This window comes from Lepisosteus platostomus, chromosome 11, assembly GCF_059453375.1.
Source record: "Lepisosteus platostomus isolate fLepPlt1 chromosome 11, fLepPlt1.hap1, whole genome shotgun sequence".
NCBI classification, from domain to species: domain Eukaryota; kingdom Metazoa; phylum Chordata; class Actinopteri; order Semionotiformes; family Lepisosteidae; genus Lepisosteus; species Lepisosteus platostomus.
In genome coordinates, this window is record NC_142621.1 from 41,587,744 (window position 1) to 41,607,258 (window position 19,515).

Below are 19,515 nucleotides of genomic sequence, written 5' to 3' on the forward strand. Positions count from 1 at the left end.
AAACAAAAAAGCTTCCAAATTCATGCAGTGAAACAATATTTCAGTACGTCTCTTTAACCACTATGTGCTTCTGCCTCTTTCTCTGTGTCTTTGATGTCTCTTGCTCCTCTCTCTCTTCTTCAGTCTCTCTTCTTTCCATGAAGTACTGTTATTCATGTGAGAGAAAGGGCTTTCAGGGCAAGTTCAGTGGAGGTGCAAAATGTTCAGGGGCTGGTACACTGGTAAAGGGTCTGAAGACCACAGTAGTACTGGGTTTCTGGGTGTGCCTGTATACAGTCAGCAAAACTTATATCTAGCTCTTGTGCAGTTATACTGTATCTACCAGCAATGCAGCGTGCAGTGTTAAGTGTTGTGATTGCAACTAGTTTACTTGTGGGGTTTTGTCCTATGTTGCAGAAATCCTAGTTTCTTCATTTCTTCTTTTGAACAGGTTTTCTAATAATTTCAGAAACAAAGAAAATAACAATACTTATATAACAGAAGGTTAATTAAACTAGGCTGCCTCAGTATTTTCGATAAATTAATACAATAAAACTAGCCATAGGCTTCAGTTAATGAAGTTGACCACTGCTTTTTTAACCTTTTTGGTTTTTTTTGTACTAGTACTGTATATGGGCAACTTTAGTGCAATGCATCACCTTTTGTTTGGAACTTCAGGTTGTGTTTCCCACACACACAGGTAAGAACCCTGCAGAGTGTTTTAGCAGAGTGAAGTGATATTGCCTGCAGGCCCCAGGTTCATCAGGGAGCTGTGGTTAGAGCTGCTCTATTGTCTTGGATTCTGTCTTATGTCATTACAAGCATAGTTTTAATAATAAACCAGTATGGTTTTGCTCACACTGCACATTCAGTCTTTATCTTTCAGGTTTGCGGTTTCTTTTATTGCTATGTTTAAGTACTGCTCTTGCTGTTATATCCTTCACTTCACGTAGTGTTTTTGTTCTTCTCTCCCTCTCCTTTTCTTCCTCTTTCCTCCTTCAGAACACCAGCCTTAATATTGATTTTCCTGAATAAAACCTTGGATTACTGTTGCAATTGTACATTTTTACTGAACATGTAGGCAATCTCTTTTAGCCCTGAAACTGACACTCCCAGTACTGCAATAAACGTTATTTTATTCCATTAATTAACTTATTTAGTTTGGCTAAACAAGGTTTTCTTTCCTTTTTAATAAAGATTCTTTTTAAATTCTCGTTGGTTAATATTTTTAAGTTCGCCATTTCATAGTTCACTTTCATATGCTGTGTTTGTTAGTAAACCCCTGTAAGAGCTGGTTTCATCTATGCAATCCATTCATCCTCCTGTTCCCAGAAAGTACCCTACTAAAGGTAAGGATTGTGGCAACCCAGTGAGTATTGTGGTTGCACAGGACATATGGTGGGTCTATACCGTGGATGGGACCAGCACACAGGGGCAATAAACAGCAATCTATTAACCTAGCCAGTCTGGAAGGTGTGAGGAAACCTGACAAAAAATCACACAAACATAGTGAGTATTTCTGTTACAGGTAAAGAAATGTCAAACTAACTCAAATCTAACTTTAACAAAAAATGGTGAATCATGTAGCAATATTCAAACTGCAGTAATATAGTTTGTTGCATAGATTGACATACACTGCACAGAAAACATACATTTTCCTTTCTGTTTAAAGCAAAGCCTTATCATTAATTATTATTGCTAAACTACAACCTATGAGACTTTGTCTTATGTTTTGGTTAAGTAGATTGAAATCAACTCATCTGCAGCTTCAAAGTGATTCCAGTACTGATAGCTGCTAAAGATGGTAATTTCAGTGTCAGAAACTACAGAGATATAACAATTGCTGCCTTACAAAATCCTATTATTAAGGTGCCAGCTAATCTTTGTATTTATCAGGAGCAGTTTGCAAATGGCAGCCCGTCACTGATGGAGTAGAAAGCGAAATATTAGGCTGAACAGCCTTTTTTCCCAGTGTAAGATAAAGGGAACAGAATCTCTTCTCTTGTGTCTGGCAGTCTGAGTGATGAAAATGTTGTTGTTTCAGAAGCTTACAAAATGTTAGAGAAGTCGACGATACTGTGGTTGAACAATTTTATACATGCACATTGTTGATCGGATTTTGGGTATTTGCATATGCAAGAATAGGATGATCCTGAGTCAAAGAAAAATGCACTGGCAACATGGTCACAATGATATACAGTGCCATGACTCTTCTTTTATTAACAGCCTTATATACAGTAGAAAAAGTAAATGTCTGCAAAAAATCCTTGGTTTTGATTATTTGATTTCTCGCAGTAAGAATATGCGTAACTTTTGTTGTTTTTATCATACTCGACACTAATTGATTGAGATTGAGTACTAGCTTCCAATTGACCTTACACGGCAAAGATAAAATAAAGGTGCAGTGTAACATCAGGTTTGGGAAAATTTGTTCTACTCGGCAACTGTTCTGTAGTGTACCTGGTGCCCAACTTAACAAAGAACACCACCCTAATAATCCCTTGTGTTATATTAGAATATAGTACACCTCTTTACAGAGGTATGCAAACATATCATTCAGTAGATATTCAAATCACAGAACTAAGTAACAATTAATAACACATTCCTTTTTTAGATACAATAGAAACCAGCAATTGGTTAAAAAGTAATATTAAAGCCTAATTAGCAATCCTGCCTCACAGTGCTGGAGCCCTGAGTTCAGTTCTAGGCCTGAGGTGCTATCTTTGTGGAGCTTGTATGTTCTCCCCATGTTTGCACAAGTTTCTTTCAGGTGCTTTAGTTTTCTCCCACCTGTTACTTGCCAAGATAGGTTCTGGCTTCCTCATTGCTTCTGAGTTAGAAGAAGCAGTTGACAAATGGATGGGTGGATGACGCCTTATTATAGATGTGCAGGAGCGCACATTAAGGAGGGGCATTCTCTCAATCCTCACATATATTACCCATACTACCGTCAACCTTTCTCAATACATTAATATATGCTTATCCTCATTATAAAAATATGGATGACGCTGTTTAAAATACGTTTTCTTCATCCAATTCAGGGTTGCAGAGGGAGCTAGCCTATCTTGGCAAGCAATGGGCACAAGGCAGGGTACACTCTGGATGGCACACCAGTCATTCACAGGGCAGACACAACCATGCACACACTCATGCCAGGGCCAGTTTTCCTGGAAGCCAATTAACACACCAGTGTGTCTTTGGACTGTGGGAGGAAACCCAGGCGAACACAGGGAGAGCATGCAAACTCCACACAGACAGCTCCCCGGGTCCAAAATTGAACACATGTCCCTAGCTCTGCAGGGCAACAATACTAAGCACTGCACAACCATGATGCCCCATATAGAATCCTAATAGTAAGCTATACTAAAAGGAGCTTATGGGCAATATTTATTATTATATGTACTAAATATTTACATGTATTTTGGTATTGTGATTCATTTTAAGTAATATATGTTTCACCACAAATAACTTTTGAAACGAATAAATATATTAAGCAATAGCAACTCAATGTTAGACTATGTACTTGTGGCTTATAGAATTAGAAGGACAATGCCTCCCATTCTGTACCCAGCCTGGCCATTACCCTGCCTACTGTACCTTTCCAAGGGCATGGGCTGGCTTGCAGGACAATGGCTATTGTTCTGCAGGATCTGTGACATTATTGAGTGCTGTGTGGAGTGAAGCTGTTAATTTTTCCAATAAGAACAAGTCTGTTTGTCACTGTAGCAGCAGGAAAAACACACAGAGCTCCAATGAAGGGACCCTTTATTCTCTTACTCCAATCACTTCATGTTTCCAATCAAACAAGCCCTTTGTCTTGCCCCTTTGTTAGTTTTCCGAAAACAGTAGGCTGCATTGACTAGATTCCGAAAGCTAATCTTGTTTGAAAAGCTTTTGAAAACACTGGAGAATGTAAAACGATAATAGGTGACTATTTTCAAGCCTATTGATTTTTTTTAGCATTTGTTTTCTTTTGAAATATCTATTGATACACTAATAGTGTACTGTAAGTCTTAACTATTTGTCTTTCAATTCTGTACCTGCTTTATGTTACTATCGATATTTTCCTAACAAGTTAAGTGTACATCACAAACTGTGTCTTACACAGGATTTGTAACTGCTGTTTAAAGTAAATTTGAGTTTTTCATGTTTTTAATCGTTTAACATTTATTACATGATTAATATATAATGGTAGGCAGGTCCATGAAAGACTCATTTACAGCAGACCTGCCACTTTGGACTGTTAAAGCCCTCCGTTACTGTTAATGGACACACTGGGTGAAGATTTAATAATTAGATAATTGATTATAGGTGATAATTTTTCATTCCCACTTGAGGGAATTGTTTGGGTTGTTTACTATATAACGAGCATGTGCAGTGATAGTTGGGTTTTCAGGAGCAGTCTGTTTGTGGGTTTTTCCTATAAAGAATCCTTCAATATGCTTTGGAAATCCTTGTGAGTTTTTTGTGGTCAGATCCCTTGAGCCCCAGCGTCTGTCACATGATTAATGTGTACAGTGCTAATAAATTAATACAATATGCAGGAATATGCATTAAAATATATATTTAAAATTCATATTTTATAATGAATTCTGTATAACTCCAACACTTAATTTGTCAAAAAGGTATCTGAGTTAAATGATAATTATATATGGATATAATAGCTGATTATAAAACTTGAGCATCATGATCGTTATTAATAATACTGCTTATAATACTACATCATTGTGTTTTGGAGAAATGTACGCTTTTGGTGTCTCAAAAGTTTTCAGAATGGAATTAACTCATTTCACAAAATTTAAATGAATAAAATTAGTACAGTTTGAGTGACTGTGCTTCTTTTTACCCACACCAATAAGGACAGGTTTTGAAACTATCCACTTAAATTCCAGAGCAGGCCCTAGACTAGACTTGCTTAGGTGCTATGCAGAAAAAAATGCCTAATTTTCCTGATGCCCAGGGTCAAATTTGTAATTGAGAATCTTTTCACTGATTTCCCACACTGTTCCAAGGATGGATTTGATTGATCTGAAGAAGTGATGCTTCTTAAGGGGTCTTAAGAGAGCTGTTTTTTGGCCCCCTATGAAGATACAGGCAGTTTGTTCTTACAGATTCCTATGCCCCTGTCACTGGAATCTCAGTTCATTTAATTTATAAGACAGCTGGACAAAACACATTAGAAATTTGAACGGTTCAGCCCTGCTCTGAAATGGCAGAGTCCTTTCTCACCCAGACAGCGAGTGTTTCGCAGTCGATGACAGAAGCATGTAAGGATTACAAGCTGGTGGCAGGTGAACAGAATCGAAGAAGGATGCTCTCAGCAGTAGTCAGATAATAAGCAACTGATGATGATGTACTGTATCTCTGTATGTGGAGGGTGGGTTATGTCTGTAAGCTCTGAAACAGGACAGTGTGAAGATGTGATCTTTTACATACTATCTGATATCTGATAAGGCGGCTGTGCAAACTAAGAACTGGAGCTAGATCTGTCTCTCTCACCTCTTGGCCACTTTTTAAGGCCTTTTAAATGCTATCAAGTCTGCATTTAGAGGCCGGTGACTGGATTCTTCAATGCACTGTGTCTGCAGAGCCTTCAAGGAGGACTAAAGATACTCCTTGAATGAATGAGAATTTAAATTGTGTCTGGTGTTGTTTAATGATCTCTTGGCTGTTACTTCAGGATAGTTTTAAAAGTGATCATACCAGGTTTTTAAGATCAATTTTAAATCCCTTATCAAGTGACAGATTTAGAAGCATTATTGCCTGACAGTATGATATAACAGTACTACAGATCATGGACTGTACACTCAGAGACTGAAGAGAATACATTTATTTTTCTTAAATTGGTCTTTGATACCAAAAGATGAAAAAGTAGTTCAGGAAAACACACCCAATAAAAGAATTTATAACAGGAATGGAAAAATGTATTTTAAAAAATCTGCTGACAGAGAAGCTGAGATATTTTTCTTGATGCCAAATTGAACCACTTACAAAATCAAAGACATTGCAGTTCTGTGGGTTTTTTCTCTGAAATAAGTATTTGCAGTAAGAATGAGTTAAGAAAGGAGATTATTTGTCTGTACAAATTAACCTTTTTTCATAGGAACAAGTCTGGACTTCATTGTGTATGACTGAGGCCACACAAGAACTACCATCTCAACACAGGGATATCCCCCATCCAGAGTCAAGAATCATTGCTGGATAAGTCCATCCCACCCACGCTCAACTGGGACTGTTGTGTTCTAGCACTCAGCTCCACTAAATCACAATAGCAACACCTACTGAACACGCCCTTTAGGTATTTAGCTGATATCATCAGGACACAGAGTTTAGAATAAATGCATGCCTTTTATGGTGTGGCATCATGTTATTACACAAAATGTACCTTTCGTAGAAGGGTAAATACCAATTAAATGGTCTAATGTCTAGACCCATGGTAGGACTGAATCCAAAACCAATGGACACTCTCCCACACAAGTAATTAATCCCATACAGACTTCAAAGCTCCTGGCCCAATCCGACAGTGTAATTTTACAGCAGTGCAATTCATCTCATTTTTACCACTGTTATTAGGGTGAAGGCAGGTCTAGCTTTCCAAGATACATTCTCTAAGACTACAGAAAGTATGCCCACCCACCCTCATCCTCAAAGGAAATACACACAATACAACATTGTGGGAAAACAGATCTGCCTCTTTGCACCCTGTAGTACATTTAAACTTTTTAAGATGTTTCGTCAGATCTATATTTTTTAAAGACTTAAGATATATTGTGAGTTGAGATAATATTTACTATTTTTCTTCAAACATGAATTGACTGTCATTAATTATCTCAGCTTAACTCTACAAGCCTGGTACCTGAACTCATGCTTGTCAGAGTCGTTCTCTCATTTTCACATGGCAAGTCCCATACCGCAATACAGGAGAGTCAGCATTGATTGGAGGAGTGATGCATTGTTCACTGATAACTGTGTTATTGGAGGAATGATGTAACTCTCATTGACAACAATGCAATCTCTGTAGGAGTGTTGCAACTGTCACACTCCACATGATCACTTTTTACTTGTTGAGCCATTTGTAAACCATGTATAGAGATATGCTGTATGTTAAATTATTTGTGCTTTACCTTAATGTCTGGAATCCTGAATTGCAAGCTACAAAGTCAAGTAGTCATTTTCCCTTGAATCATCCTGTTTCCCTTGATCAAATTACTTTAATCTTTTGCACAGCCTTTCTAAAAGTTTAAAAATCACTTTGGATGAAAGCAAGAGATAAATGACTTTTATCATTTATAAACAACTTGAAAATACCTTTCACTGCACATGAGCTAGCCTTGCAAAGGGAAGAAAAGCCTTTCAGTGAAGATAGCACCTCTGTCTGCTAAAACAGCAGAGATTCACTCTTACAGTTTTTCAATTTACTCCTACATTTCAGAATTTAGGGGTCACACATTTAGCATTAGAAACATTTGTCCAGTTTTAATATACAAAGCAACTATAGCTAGAGTATATAGCAGAATATTGTAATGCAGGAGGAAGCTTGGGCATTATGCATACAAGATGAGATGCCTAAACCTCAGGGTTGGAGACTGTCAAGTTAGCACTTAGTTAAGATAAACAGTCTCATTCCTTTCGTGTCATGGACTGGAATTTGAAACTTGATCACTGGAGTTGAAGCAAATTTACCTTCCCCTCTGATATCTGATCTTTTTGCTCCAGCTAAGTATGTGCAATGTGTAGGTTTCACTGGCCGGCACCAGAAGGGAGATTAGCATTTCATCATTTTCAGTGATAGCCAAACTGTATTCTCCAACGCGATGTATAATCTGCTGTGCAGGTGTCACTTGATGAGCTGTACTGGCCCAGGACTGCTTTGGACAGAGGGAGACCTTGAACTGTTAATGCCCAGCAAGACTGAAGAGCTATCACTGAAATTCCTGCACTTCAACTACAATAGAATTCTAGCAGCACAGGCCTTTCTGAAATGACGATTAATCTATTTGGGGGGTTCACTTAGTATTGTCACATTATCACTCGTTATAACTGCAGAGTTACGATTATCTGTTTGTTAACAATAAAATAGGAGAACATCTTAATTGAAATGCTTGACAATGCTATGCATGATATACTATACATTTAAATAATACTTTGCATTATATTCTATACATCCCATCATCGTTCTCAAGTACCCCGTATTGCTAAATAGCATCAGGGAGAAAAAAGGGATTTGCCTTTTTCCTCAAGTTATAAGACATTCACAGGTGAAATGTTTAGAGATTTAGAGGACATGTTAAGCCAACATCAGATGGAATTAGCATCACCTTTGTTCCTCTTTTTTTAATATTAATAAAGAACTTCAGCTAATTTGTACATGCTGATTAACTTACAAATGGTGGCTCCTTACATACAATTAATAGTATCAGCGTGTTTCGCCCAGCAGTCTAGTTGGATGTATTTCTAGTTTTTTGTTTCTCTTGGCCAACACAGGCCAGCCTCAACTAAGAAATCACCATTGTTTATTAATAGATAATACAACTAAGGAAAGTGGTGAGCAATATAATGTTGTTAAGTGAACGGTTAACATTCTCTCCATTATAGTTTCCCCTTTTTTAAATAACAGCTCTTTGTCAATGTTTGCATGACTGTCCTGATCTGTGCTTGACTATAAATGGTAATGTATTGCTTAAAAACTTTAAAGTAAGATTTAATTGAATATTTACGTCTTCAGGTAAAACCGAACAACTGTGAAAATTCCAAAAATTCCCTGGCAGTCTGGAAGTTCCAGGTGTGCTGTTTTTAAAAACTGGATCTACAATTATGTTAGCTATATTATGTGACATAAATGGCTTCATCCACAATGGCTTCAGCAATTACTGTAGCTGTCAGTTATATTCATTGGAATTAATAAGTAGTCTCATTATATCTCGTAAATATGTTTTTATGAAGTGAAAACTCTCATCTGATTAAAAACGCAAATGTATGGATGTTCTTATCGTACACATTATTAGTGTTTTTTCAGCAGTTTGTAATGGAAAGACTAAAGTGGGTGTTGAATGATATTCGTGTAGGTTGTTTCCGCATTTTAGAAGGTAAATTGACTTTTAGATGAGCAGATGGACTGAAACTAATGCTCTTTGACATCAAGAACAGGGCAGGAGATCTAACATTGGTGTATTAACAGGTACTTCCTTGTCAAACAATCCAGGCTGTTGACAATCCAGGAACACTGTTGTTGTTCTACTTATAATTTTTGTTGTTTACCCCAGTAATTTCCTTATGTATCTTTTCAAGCCATATTTATTTAATAGAATATCTGCCTTTTTGAGTTCCCATTAGAAATCCCAACTATCTATCTCCCTGTGGATGGAAACTACAATATATGAGAATTAAATATTCAGTTAAGACCATGATACCTCTTTATTTTCCTTTATAATTTTATACTCAGGACAAATAAAATAGTTTGGGAACTCTAGAACTAGATCAACATTCTAAAATTGTATCTTAAACCTTTTCAAGTTGTTGTTTTTGTTCTGGGGTTTGTTCATAACAGATAATAAGCCTAGACAGCTGCATTGCATAAGATATTTCAATAATTACCACTGAACTGACTCACAATCTTTCAAAACAGTGCTGGCAAAAAACAGCCTGGTGCATATACTCCAGAACTTCACATCTAAGAATAATCTGATTATGTCTGTTTTAAAAACATTTTGTGAATGAGGCAAATGAAGGAGTGAAATGTCAGAATAAGAGACCAGTGCAAAGCCATGCAAGAATTCACACCACCCTCAAATATATATATATACTGTACATTACCTTAACATTGACATATTGGCTTCATCAGGCCAGGAATAAGGGGCAAGGTGAAGGTTTTTCTTAACTAATTACAGATGATCCTCATAACTCTCCAAGTGATTTATTAAAATGTTCCTTAAGTGTTAAATTCGCCATTATTTGTTGGTGATGGAAGCCTTTGCCCATGTGTTAACGAGACAGGAAGGAGCCCTGTAGATTTGTGTCACCTGGAGGAGAGAGACTGAGGTGAGGCACAGCTGCCGAGTCAGTGGCTGAGCTCAGTGCTTCCTGACAGGTGCTGAGTCAGTGCTGTGGAATGTTTCTCTGTGAGAAGAATAGGGGAGGTGTAGTGGGGGCCGGCCGGGAGGGGGGGGGGAGAGAGCTACCTTTGCTATGTGTATGAATGTATGAGCAAGAGAGAAAACAGGGGCGTGGACTCCCCAGGCATTGCGTGCGGACATCAAATGTTTACCTGTAACAAAAAGAAAGGGGAAGGTATAGAGGGAAAAAAAAAAGAAAAAAAAATCCGGCTGTGGTTTTCAGGAGTGGGAGGAGACGCAAAGCCCAAAGCATGAGCTTCGCACGCAACTTAACAATACTACCTTTATTAAGGCTCTATGGCAATACCTAGAAGAGCACACACGCACACACAGGCAGAGGAGAGTGTTACACTGTTACACAGACTATAATACCTGAGTCACAGCTTTTGAAAACTCTTTAACTATCAACCACCACCCCCTCCCCTTCCACAGCAGATTATAGAGTGAGCCTTATTCTTTCTCCTTGGGCTTTGTTGTACTTGGCAACTTGGTAACAATTAACTCACGGAAGGCGGTGACATTGGCTCCAAAGCTGCTTAATAAAGAGCTCATAAGCAGTTTGGTTATGGATTCACAATTATACTGCACATCAATTATTAAGCAGCGATTTTTCTCATGGCAAAAAGACAGTTGATTTTTTCTGAAGTGCTGAGGGTTGAGCTGTTCCAAGCAAAAAATAAATAAATTTGTCTTGAGTGAATCATTAGAGACTCCAAGAGTCATTGAATGGAAGGTTTCCTGTGTCAATCCTGTGTGACCTTTGCTGGGTTCTGCTGTACCAATAAAACATTCTGATTGTATCTGTCTCACTTCTTTATTTTCAGTTTTCAATCTTGTTTACAGAAACATATACATAGAATAACAGGTCTGGGGATTATATGGATTGGAGATAAAGTGTTCCAAGATTGTGATGTATCAATGCTTCAATCCAATGCAGAACTGATATTCTTTAATGTCCATTTTTTTCCTTATTTAACGTGCATAACACTTAAAATACTAAACATACAGGAACATTGTGGTGATATGCAAAGAAGCATTTATAGTCTCTTGCAGGTACAGCCCTTGTGTTTACTGTTCTGATTTGTGATTGGCAGACAGGGGTGTCAGTCACAGCTTTGATTGGCACCTTGCGTGTTAAGAAGAGCTGCTCAGAGATGGCCCAGGGCGCCTGCGGTCAGCATTGTGTGTGTATAATAAGTAGTGTATGAGTGTGTTAAGAACACTGACAGCCGCTGATGGATCAGGCTTCCCAGTCAATGGTAAGCCTGCTGTGGGAGAGCAGATACAATAGACAGTATTGTTCAAGTAGGCAGGCCCCTACGTGCTGGGCTTCTGCTATACCTGAAGACTGAGACAGGTGTATTTCTCCTAGTCACGAATGTATACGTAGAGAGGAGCCTACTTCATCATTACGGGGAGCTGGCTAACTGCAAGAACTTAGAGTTTCCAAACTGATGTAGGTGAATTAACTGTAGAAGAATTGCAGCATCTGTCTATTTTTTGTTTTTTAAGTGCTGTGTTGTCTTTCAGTTTTTGTAATGCTACAAATGTATGGGTCTATTCAGATCTCAGCTCAGCTTTTTTTTTATTACTTTTATTTGTAGAAATCCAGGCTCTTTTCCATGCAAAACTCTTTTATTGGATTGAAAAATTGACCTCACAGTACATGTAGGAAATTAAAATGAACTCAGATATTAAAGATATTAAATGAAATCATGAGTTAGAAGATGCATGATGATGATTAGATTGATTCTAGTTGCTTTGCCTTGAAGACAAGCTAAATAGTGTGTATTGTGCTGAAAATGTCATTTAATACATCAGTGTACATTACTTCACAGAACACCAAATTGGACATTACAGGTAAAACTCAGCTAACAGCTAAAACTGCAATACACATAATACTATAGGTCTCCAGTGTCTCTAGAAATTCTGATTTATTATCAATAATTTTACAGTTACAGCAAATAGCAATGGAGAAAAATAATCTAAATCAAAATTATATCCCCTTGTTCTGAATCCTGATTTAGCTGATTCTGTGGAAGGCTTTATGAAATGGTTTGATTGGAAATGTTGCTTTCTCACAAGTAACCAAATGAGTTTGTAACCTTTCTTACCATCATACTTCTTATTTAACCAGGAATACCTCATTAAAAAAAATACGGGCTTGAAGTAGAAGGTAAAAAATATCCTAAAAACTTTTAATATTCATCAATTAAGATCAGTGAAATAAAATCTTAATTAGTCTAGAGTCATAAAAAAACATGTAGTAGGAACAATCTTTTCACCTTCTTTTTGCTGGGATCAAGAATGTATGAATGGTATCCAGTATCTTTTAGGTACTGTAGGCTGCTGAAAGTCAGTGATGTTCTTCAACCAACACTGTGAACTTTAGGGAGTTAACTTAACTTAAATGTTAACTTAGAAATCTGATATAAACAAAGCAAATATGCAGATAAATACCAAAGTAAATGAAAAGCCCTACATGGAATACAGGTAATATAATTCACAGAAGAGTGGTACTTGTGAAGCCGTGTGACCTCCCAGTTGAACTGGCCCACTTCCAGCAGGTCAGCCAGCCACAAAGCTATGCTTGCTTGTCATAAGGAAATAAACCAGGTGAAGGCTGACGTGCGAACGTGTTTATGAATCCAACAAATTAGCAAGTTCTGAGGCAGGTTGTGACTGACTACTGGAAATCTCCTCAGTCCCTCAGGCAGGACCTGGATTATTTTCCCTTCCCTTTTGTCCATTTCTCAGAAAAAATATTATTAAAAAAAATCCCTGTTTCCAAGTATAAACATCAGGAAATGCTCCTTTTATCTTTTCCTAAAACAATGAGTGCTCTTTGAGGTGGATATGGGGGGATTTTGGGAAACAGGAAGCGATTTAGCCTAAATAAAGTGGTAAGCGTCGATAAAATGTTAAGAATAACAAGGGATTTTTTTGTGTGAGAAGAGCATAATTGATTATGTGGTTTCCTCACTAAGTGCCTCCTCTCATGGGATATGAAATTGGCCTGTTTCTGGTCTGTCCAAGAACACACCCTCTATTCATATTTAATTAAATCCATATATGGTATTAACGGTACAACTGTTTCACAAGCTTGTTGGTTAAGCAGCAGAAGGTCTGTGCTCACTAGAACTGCTTACATGATCTGTTACTACACGGGGCTGACACACCCTCTCTCCCATAGTGCACAGCTGGCCTGACAAAGAGAAAAGTGGCAGTGGAGTTGGAGAGGCCCATAACTGAATTATGGTGTTATCCACTACAGTGTTTTTTCTATTGCTCTGGTTAAATTCCATTCCAAGAGGCTGTTTACAGTCAATTTGAGAAAGAGATACAATAGCTAAAAACCCACAAAATTTAAAAGAGGACTATGTGAAATATACAAATGCTGTATATTTGTAGATTCTGATTGCATACCTTTAACTTAGCACTGGACGTTAACTTAAATGTTGGGAAGACTTGTACTGTATGGGACCTCCAGTGTCTTCTTGTTCATCATTCTTAGATCATCATTTTTTCTCTTGTTCATCACCATCATTTTTCCTTCTGTTTATTTATACTGGGTTGACAAAATGATTGAAAACAAACTACTAAAAGAATAGTTAACAAACACTGAGCATCAAATAAACTTATCACTTAAAACTGCTACAAATTCACCAAGTTTTCACCAAGGACAGCAAACATTTTATTGAACATGTGTGACACCCATGCATTTCTTATGCATTTGTCATTAACATAGTCGATCAACAAAGTGTCAATTCTAAATTGTGTAGGTCAACTGTAGATGTGACCACCACCATAAGAAATACAAGCTGTACATCTGTGACCACAGATGTGTGTATGTCAGTGACATCATGCTTTGTGCTAGGGTGCAGATGCTGTCTTGTGGAATTCTGTTCCATTCCTCTTACAGATTCTGGACAAGCATGAGTATATTGCAGTCTGTTCAGTAGGGTGTCCATGACACAACTGTCACATTCCTTTCCTGCAAGAAAACTGTTGTTACACGAGTAGCATGAAAATCTGGTGGAATGTTATCACAACGAAAGGACAGCAAGTGAGGTCACAAGCATTGATCAATGTTTCATCAATCATTACAAGTGGAGTTCTGCAGCAACTAGGTACTCCTGCCTAGACCATCACACTCAGAAGTCCCTAATGATTAGTCTGTTGTACTTTAATATTATCTTTCTGCACTTCTGTAACCACAAATGCTGAAGTGCATCAGAGTGGTTTACAGAAATCTTTGATCCTTCACTAAAGAGGCCCAGCTCCTGGGCAAGTTCACTTGAGGTGACCTAGTCTAGCCCCTAGCATGCTGACGGCATGTCTTTTATAAATGGATCATATTGGTTCCTTTGTGTTTTTCTTTCTTGAGTATGATCTGTCTTGACATGCAACCGATTAAATCAACATTCTCTTACTAATGACTTAGTGCTCTAACAGTAAATGATTTAATGATTGAACAGTCCGAGTCACTCAAGGATATCATGGTCAGTGACAAATGATCAATTAAGCTCATTGATGCCAAGAACATGTAATCAGTATCCAAAATATGGATGTTTTCTTCTTCTAAAAACATGCATGCATAAATACAGTGCACTTTAAAGCTATGTATACAATTCTCATTCTTGAATGAGTGTATGAATACTGATCACAGCTTACTGCATTTATTTTCAGCTTTCCAGCTCAATATTGTTTTAAGGGTAATTTGTAGACCTAATTCACAATAATGCCATTGAAATAATCATAGGGCATTTAATGTGTGGCTTTAACGAACAACCACCCGATCACATGGATGATAACGTTGGAACTTCCCTGCAATAAACCAAATGTTTTGCTGCTGTGGCTGGAGACACTGGAGATGGTGGCTGCAAGGGGAATTTCTGGACACAATCCATAGGATCAACCCATTAGTAATTTTTAGCATTTATATGGCACTGTGGCTAAGGATCTGTGCCTGTGGCTGGAAGGCTGCTGGTTCAAATCCCACGGCTGGCAGAGGAATCCCACTCCATTGGGCCCCTGAACGAGGCCCTTAACCCCAACTGCTCCAGGGGTGCCATATAAATGGCTGACCCTGCGCTCTGACCCAAAGCTTCTCTCTCCCTGTCTGTGTGTCTGTCTCATGGAGAGCAAGCTGGGGTATGTGAAAGGACTAATTCCTAATGCAGGAAATTGTATATGGCTAATAAAGTGATCTTATATACTTCTCCACATTTGGACCTTGACGAAGGACTTCTTTATCATTTTTGCATGACATTGTTCCTCCTCACTGATTATCTGCATTCCCAGGGGGGCACCTGTGGACCAGGAAGAAGATTTGGCCCTTGGCCACCTATTAGAGATCCCACTATAGAGAGCAGCGATTGGCAGGAAGTGGACTATGACCAGGCAGCATGATGATGCAGTGGTTAGCATTGCTGCCTTGGCTGCTACCTGTGTGGTGTTTCCATTGTTTCCATGGGTTTCCTCCCACAGTCCAAAGACATACTGGTACAGTAGGTCAACTGGCTTCTGGTGTGAGTGTGTACATGTTTGTGTGTCTGCTCTGTGATGGACTAGCTTCCTGTCCGTTCCTATTCAATATTTGTTAAATCTCAGGTGGATACATGAAGATAGATACAGTACATCCAGTATATATAAACTCCTGCTTAACAGCCTTCAAATAAATGGACATGCACAATTTTCAATACCAATTAGACTAGACTGTGAGATTTAATGACAATGTTTCCAACATGAAAAGATGTTCTAGGGTTTGGGTGATGAACCTGAAACATCTTGTATATTAAAGGAAAACAAGAGAAAATTAGACATTTTCAAGATAAAATCTTATTTGTGTTGCTAATCTACTGAGATGTTTCAGTAAATGTCATCTATTCTTTGAGTGTTTCCTTGTCTTGGTCTCTATGCCCTCAGTGCTCCCTGATGGTGGAAGCTAGTTGATGAATAACTATAGCGTGCTAAAAACAGCTTCTCTCATACTGTCTCACCACTGGGGTTTGCTTAGAGCTACATAAGGAAACATTTGTTCTTGTGCTGTTCAATAGAGCCTTGTGTCAGAGGTAGGGAAAGATAGAGCAGGACACTAAATAACGAAATAACAAGGACTCTAAGATCACACTGTCTCTGTGGAATAATGAATCTCATATAGTCTTAATCAGTCTCAAAATGCACTGTCTTTTGTTTGCAGAAGTGGTGTGTTTTCAGAAATGACTAAAGCCATTGTCTACTATGCAGTCCCTAGTATCCTTCTTTAGGAAGACAAAAATATGAACAGAGTATAGTGAACTGTGTTTAAACAGCTTTGGGCTTTCTGTGTCGGTTTTGGAATCTTTGCTTTGCCGAGTATGTTTAAGTAAAAGCTTGTTTTCTCAGTCTGAAGATATGATAAATAGCTTTCTTTGTGTGAAAGAAAATACAACATGAGCACTCTGACTCACTCTCCTGCTTTCAAAATATTTTTCAACTCTTTGCCATTCTCAGTAATGGAGAAAGTTGTTTTTTTCTGTTGCAGTTGTTTCTGGATATATTTATAGTGTTCCTGAACAATCTGGAATGCATTTGTTTGCACACTGGTGTACATACCAAAGCAGGTCTGATGTATGGACACAAACTCACATAAAGGAGAGATGCACAGTTTGTAAAATCAAGAGATAAAATAGGCTTACAGTACACAGACGTGGTGGTTTTGTTGGATGTGGTTGATAAGAAGCAAAAGAATGCAGTCTGTTCTTTGGTGGTACTGACACACAGCAATAAAAGGAAGCTGACAGATATTGTGGTCATGAACAAAGACATGCACAGCACCTGTAAGCAAGCACTTCAACATTTTATCACAAAGCCACTGAAGGCCTGAATATATTTATATTGAAAGTAATTCATTAGTTGACGGGGTGGAAACCACATAAGCACCACCTCAAATGACAGCTGGGAAACTTTACTGTACGCCTAGATTAGACAAGCTAACATTTTTCCAGTTCACTGGAATATTTTATAAACCGGAGTGTTAAATTTAATTATTTTTCCATATGGATTTTAAAAAAAAATAAAGTTATACATTCTTTGTAAAAAATAGTTGTTTTAGAAACAGAAAATTGAAAATTAAATTCCTGGAAGATGTCACTTTAATACTATACCAAATTGAAACATTAGAAGTGAGTGTCAGCGCCTAGTACACGGTTCATAGTTTATATCTTTTTAATAACCACATTTTGAAAAACATTCTATGTAATACAGATACAGTGTTCTGTTTTTTTTCATTAAATAATCATGAAACAATCTGTTGATCTGTATTTGACAACAGTAGCTATAGATAGCTAAGAGATACTGTATTCCTTAGAAAACAAATCTTGAAAAGACCAGGATAGGATTCCGTATAAAACAGATGTGTCATAAATCAAAGCGAACCTGAGGTACACGTAACTTATTCACTGGGACACATAAACCGAATTTAAAAACAAACATTTCTGCACAACGCCTCATTATGGTTTGTTGCCCCCCTAATATATATTTTTTTGTTTTTTTTTTTAAATCGGGAAGCACAGGTAGGATCATATCAGAAAAGTCATTAAGTTTTGTATGTCATAAAAACATAATCTACAGATATTGAACCTAATGTAATATGCATTGTGGCTGATTTAAAAACATAACTACCCATTTCCTTTCTTAAAATATCCTCTGCAGGAGAAACGGCCGAGGAATGTGAGACAGGAATGCTGTCCTATTACAAGAAAGGGGGTTTGATAACTGAAAACAATGTCTTTGTGTTTTCTGCCCGGGCGCTAGTCACGCAACGCTGTGTGTACAAACTTTCCAAACTTTTCAACTCTGCACACAAGAAACTGATCAAGTACCTGCAATTGTCGGAATCGCGTGCAACTCAGGTACTCCCGGCTTGAACTGGACAGACTCCAAACATATGCGCGCTGTAAAATACGAACTGGATCTATTGCAAAATATCAGAATACTGTACGTATTCTCAGAGTAGCGATGTATTGCAGTTATTTCCCCCGCGCTATTTACTTATTGAGAGTAATATTCTACTTTTACAGCATCAGATAGTATCGAGGTTGAGTGCTCGACAAAATTTCATTCATTCCTATGCAATTAACGAATTTCCCAAATGTTCTTTTCGTAATTGCAATTATTTTATCCTGCTTTAATTCATCCGCACACGGTTTAAACAAGCCGGAATTAAATCGAATTTAATTCGATTTAACCAAAACAAACCTTCCCCATGTTCTGTCTTCACTTAAAAACGCATCCAACATTTTTAAACGTATCGGTTAAAATAAAAGCAAAACAAAAAAGAAATTAAAAATCGCATGCAAAGCAAAAATAGCCAATCCCTGATCTAGAAACAGCCAAAGGGGGCTGGAAAGATTTATATAGTTAAAAAATGCATTGTTATTATTGTAATTTCACTTCTATTGCTACTTTACAGACATAAATACACATTTTAGATACTGGAGTAGGTGACATTTCTAAATTGTTAACGGATGCAGAATTTTGGGTTGCAGAACACACGCTAGGTTAACAGTGATGCCTTCGTGCTTCTGCAGTGCAGTATTCAGTCCAATCCGAGAAGCTCCACTCCTGGCTTTACAAGTAATTCCTTTGCGTGCTAGTAACTTTAAAGATTCCTGAAATAAAAGAGAGCCTGGGGCCAAGTAAGACTTTAAGGTGAGGTAAGAGAAACAAGCGTTGCATTCATAGGAAGGTGATTCAAAGCACTGATACCCTCCTCTTACGACAGCAGATAACTTATTCACACCACTAAACTGAAGAGATCGCAGAAGCAAAGCCACAAAGCCAGATACGCCGTTAAGGGGGGTGATAATAGTGATAAGGGAGATTTCTCCGAGTCTCTTTTGCATATTTATTTAATTTTAACTCCTCTTCACTTACGCTTTAGCGATGCTTTAATGGAAACGTCTTTAGAATATTTAAAGAACTTTTCTTCCTTACTTTTAATAGCATCAATACATCAGTCTTCAAGACTTTAGTTTAAAAGGACGTAGACATCGGGTTACTTAAACACTAAATCATTTATACTTGGCTACTAATCCTGTGGTTTGGTAAACCAAATCAACCGGCCCTGAAGCAATTAAACAAAGGAAGTGTTAATTTTTGTTCCCACGGAGGTCCCTGCCTGCCAACCACAAGGCAATTAAGTTGGAAGAAAATAGAACTAATTTTAGTTATATTAACGGGTTAATAGGTCTGTTTTATATTACAGAATATTAATTCCCCCTTGATATTTCCTCACTACTGCCATTAGTGCTATACAGTATGTTATTTAACATAAAATCTTACTGATTATATACTGAATATAATAAACTAGTTTATCAGTTAAATATAATAAACTAGTAATCTGGTTTATTCTCATTAGTTGCTCCTAATATTACTGTTG